At 45.2% G+C, this 5,135-nt stretch overlaps 1 protein-coding gene across 1 annotated transcript in view; it reads left to right on the top strand.

The window, feature by feature from the left end:
- Atp10a (ATPase phospholipid transporting 10A (putative)) overlaps nucleotides 1–5,135 on the top strand; it is a 94,927-nt gene that overhangs the window by 41,720 nt on the left and 48,072 nt on the right. The window lies entirely within an intron of this gene.

The following is a 5,135-nucleotide window of genomic DNA, read 5'->3' on the forward strand; positions in this document are numbered from 1 at the left end:
GAACTGGAAATGTCCTTTCAGATGTCACTGCTACTGCTGTGAGATGCAGGAAATCTGCTTTGCTTTCATGGACTAATTGGGAGGAATTTGATTAAGGCAAGTGTGAAATGCCTTCTTACTTTGGTGTCTGTGGGAATTGGTTCCACGATTTCCCAGCCATGTCCGGAGGTTAAATAAAATCTGCAGGCTCTCATGTCCCTTGTGAGAAATAGCACACATTTACGTAGTATTTGTAAAGGATATGATGTGTAGTATATACACAGTATATATTACTGAATACTTTAAATCATCTCTAGGTAACTTATAAGGTTTAATAAAGTATGAGCATTCTATAAATGGTTATGCTGTATTGGTTAGGGGACAGTGGCAGAAAAGGGCTGTCCAGGTGTTTTTTTCTGTATATTTTCAGTTCTGTCTTGTCTGTGGTTGGTTGACTGTGTGTGAATGAAGCCTGAGATAAACATCTGAGATACGCCCCCCAACCCATTCCAGTCATTTCCACTTCAGGCCTGGCAACAGATTTGCATCTGTGAGTAGTGGAATTCATTCAACTAATTCCTGCAGTAATGCCCTTGATGGTTTGCCCCCTTGTGTGATCAACAGGGGCCAGGGCATCGGCATAGACATCTGGTCTACCTGGAGGGAGGTGGGGGAGTATAAGGGGACACCCTGCTTTGGGGCTTTCCGTGTCCCTGAGCATCACCGACTTTGGTGACTTGGCTGATGGAGTTTCTAGCAGAATTGCAAGTTTAAGCAGAGGGCTACTGGGCTCCCAGCTGTACCACCTCTTTCTTTCCAACCAATATGGTCACCTGTGTTCTCTTACACACTGAAACCTCAGAGCTAGCTGAAAAGCAACAGGCACTTGGAGCATTAGACAGCCAGTGAGATATGTAGTATCTCTGCAGTAGGGGAGCTCTCCTTGTATCAGCTGCATTTCATCCCAGAATATTGGCAACTTGCGGCCAAACTGGGGAAGACTGCAGCTTCAATGCAAGGCTGGCCTGCACACGTGAGCATCACTCTTATAGAGGCACTGCTTCTCTGGTAGTGAGGCTCCATCACAAGCAGCATCCTTCTTTTAGGGAAGTCTCATAGAATCTACTGCACAGCTTCTGCTGAATTAGGTGTAGCATGGTCTCATGTTATAGCAGCATCAATGTTCAGTGAGTGGCCATCTCTGCCAAAGCTGAGTGTCTGATAAGCCAAGGCAGCTTCAGTTACTGCAAGGACCCTGTGAACTTTGTCATCACACTTCAGGACCACAAATTCTAAGCAGTGTACAAATCTGAGAAGACTGGAGGGGAAGCTTAACCGTTTAGAGCATGCACTGCTCTTGTTGAAGACCCAAGTCCAGCTCTTAAAACCTACATTAGGCTGTAACTCTAGCTCTAAAAGCTCTGAAGCCCTCTTCTGGCATGGGAGGGTACTTGTACTCCTAAGTATAACACCCACATAGAGACACGTAATTAAAAATGAAATATACTTAAAAATCTCCGCCAGCATAGTTATGCAAGAGTGCAGCACATAGCACAACACGTGACATTTGTGTTATCAAATGTGTGTTACTGGGGGGGGTGATTATGTGACCTTGCTGGAAAATGATGGAACTTCCAAAATTAATTTTTTTCTGGCTGTGAGTGTGGCTAAGAACAGAGCAGGTGCTTAGCGTAATCAAGGCTTTGGGCTCAGTTCCTAGAAGAAAATTGAAAGCAAACGAAACTAATTAAAAACAAAAAGCAAAAAGGGTAGATTCAGGCAGAAATAACTACATACTCATGTATGCAGGCTGGATAGGCACCTAGGGTCTCTCAGAGGCTGGGCAGTCACACTAGGGTCTCCCAGAGGCTGGGCAGGTGTGCTAGGGTCTCCCAGAGTCTAGGCAGGTGCGCTAGGGTCTCCCAGAGGCTGGGCAGGTGCGCTAGGGTCTCCCAGAGGCTGGGCAGGTGCGCTAGATTCTCCCAGAGGCTGGGCAGAAGCACTAGGGTTTTCCAGAGGCTGGACAGGTGTGTTAGGGTCTTACAGAAGCTGGACAAGTGCACTAGGGTCTCCCAGAGTCTAGGCAGGTGCGTTAGGGTCTCCCAGAGGCTGGACAGATGCACTAGGGTCTTCCAGAGGCTGGGCTGGTGTGCCAGATTCTCACAGGGGCTACTGGGCAGATGCTCTTCCACTGAGCTCAATCTAAGGCTGAAAGAGGTTTTTAAAAAATATTTATTTATATTGTATACAATATTCTATCTGTGTATATGCTTGCAGGCCAGAAGAAGGCACCAGACCTCATTACAGATGGTTGTGAGCCACCATGTGGTTGCTGGGAATGGAACTCAGGACCTTTGGAAGAGCAGGCAATGTTCTTAACCTCTGAGACATCTCTCCAGCCCACTGAAAGAGATTTTAAATGAGAAACTGGAAGTGGCCTTGGTGTGGTTTGGTGGGGCTGCCATGGACTGAAGATTGAAACCACAGATACTTATTTCCTCATGGTTCTGGAAAATGGAAGTCAGTGTTGAAGGTGTCAGCAATTTGCTGTCTCCCATGAGCTCTCGGATGGTCATCTCCTCCCTGTAGACTCATGGTTACCCTTCCTACCCTCACCCCATGCACCTATGTTGTTTCTGCTTCTTTTTATAAGGACACCAGCCTTGCTGGGCTAGCCCAGTGCTCATGGCCTCTCTTTAGCTTAGTTCTCTAAAGGTTTTGTCTCTAAACACAAGCACATCCTGTATTCCTGGAGGTTCTGGCCCCAACAGCTGCATTCTGTGCATGAGAATACAGTTCAGCCTGGAACGCACTCTGAAGATTCCTCCAGTTCTGAAAGTCTTCCCCAGTTCCGAATGAAGTCAGATGTCCATGCCCTGGGCATGCATGTTTCCCAAGGCGCACACAGCTGGAGCTGAACATTACAGATGCAGTGATGAGGCCCCAGGGATGGAACACCCCACTGTTTCCAAGCTGTGCACATTACATTTTTCTTAGCGAGAAGGAATGATAAACAGGGATGGAATATTTTAAGTCACACCTGCCTTGAATGCCAAAAATCCTCCTGGTGTTTTGCCGAGGCCACTCCCTCCATGGCCGTCTCACACACTGCGTCTGCCACTGTTTGCTATGGAAAAAGCAGTCCACTGGCTTCGACATCATGCACATTGCTTTAAATAAACGCTGGACGCTGAAGCAGAGCCCTGCTCCGCAAATGGAATGCAAGGCTATTTCCATCAGGGACAGAGACTAATGACGACTCCGAGACTTTAGAAAAGCCTCTGTAAATGGCATTCCATGGACTGAAGGGCAGAGCTAAGTGGCACAATGCCTTGTAGCGCAAGCAAGGTCAGAAGTTCGAGCCCCAGCGCTGCAAAATGAATAAAAGAAATTATTGAGTATTTCAAAATTAGCTATCGCACCGTGGCTAGCATTGCCAGTGCGTTGTCCTACATGCCCACAGAACACACTGGGGAACTGTAAGACGTGACTTCTGAGTGGTCGCCTCTATGGCTGTATTTGTGTACACAGAACCAAGAGCATCACGGTGGTATTGGGAGGATTGCAGAGGTCAGTGTGTGAAGGATGTGACTTCAGACTGTTACCAGGGGTGAGCCCACCAGCTCGGGTACAGCTGGAAAAGTCACAAGCAAATAGAATGAATAATAATGACAGCAGGGACAACAGGTGCTCTCACCGCTGCAGCCTGGGGGAGAGAGCAGGCGAGGGTTGGGTGAGATTGGGTCTTGAACAAATATGAACGGCCGGGATGGATGCCAGTAGTATCTATATGTTTCCATGGTGTTTCAGCCTGTTTTTCCAGTGATTGATATATGAGAGCAAAGAGAGCTTGGCGGTTTATTGTTTTGTGACACTTGACAGAGATAATCCAATGAACATGACCAGAAGGCTGGTTTAAAAAAAAAAAGAAAAAGAAGAAATTCCTCGGTTTCACTGGGCTCTTTAAGGCTTGCTTACTCCATTTTTCTCCTTTATTGTCTTGTCCCTTCCTTTCCTTCTGACCTCTTTAGAGGAGCTAGTCGCCATTAGCATCCATCTAAACATCCATCCAGACAGCTCTTTTCCAGTGAACTGTCATTTCCTTGTGAGCAAAATCACAAGGAAATTGCTGAACTATTGGCTCACACTTGGCTATTTAAATTCTTTCCAGCAAAGGTCAGTGAAGAATCTTTAAAGAACTTCAAGGAAATGAGATTTTAGCCTAAATTCCTATTTTCAAAGAGGAATTGCTTTTTAAAATTGCTATGGAGCCATAGGAAGGAGCTGATATGCATCAAGAAACCCTCTTCATCCCTTTTCCTTAGCTGGTGCCTCCTTTGCTATTACATCAATCTCTAATTTTGCATTAGAACTAATCACTTCATCTCACGAACCAGTACAAGTCTGCTAGTTGCTGTTCATAGGTAAAACAATTAGTTATTGTTCTTTATAAAAATGAGACAGCAGTCATTAAGTCCTGGGAATTCTGTATAGTATATGGCATTCTGCAGAGACTCAGCCAGAATCTATGATGGGTCCCCTCCATGAGTGTGAGACAGATAACAGGAGCCTTTATCAGAATGACCAGAGCCTAGGTTTCTCTAATGGAGCAGTTCTCAACCTGTGGATCATTAGCCCCTGGATAACCTGTAGCCCTTTCACAGGGATCACTTAATACCATTGGACAACACAGATATTTACATTAAGATTCATAACAATAGCAAGATTGCAATTACGAAGTAGCAACAAAAATAATTTTATGATTGGGGCAACAGCACAACATGAGGAACTGTCTTAAAGGGTCCCAGTATTAGAAAGGTTTAGAACCACTGCTCTAATGTGTGTGCACTATGATTTCAGGTTTAGAACCATCGCTCTATTGTGTGCACACTATTGTTTCAGGTTTAGAACCACTGCTCTAATGTGTGTGCTATTTCAGATCTAGAACCACTGCTCTAATGTGTGCACTATTATTTCAGGTTTAGAACCATCACTCTATTATGTGTGCTATTATTTAGGTCTAGAACAACTGCTCTAATGTATGTACACTATTATTTTAGATCTTGAACCACTTGTGTAATGTGTGTGCACTATTATTTCAGGTCTAGAGCCGCTGCTCTATTGTGTGCGCTATTATTTCGCTTCTAGAACCGCTG

This window comes from Microtus ochrogaster, unplaced genomic scaffold (genome assembly GCF_000317375.1).
Source record: "Microtus ochrogaster isolate Prairie Vole_2 unplaced genomic scaffold, MicOch1.0 UNK140, whole genome shotgun sequence".
Taxonomy (NCBI): Eukaryota; Metazoa; Chordata; class Mammalia; order Rodentia; family Cricetidae; genus Microtus; species Microtus ochrogaster.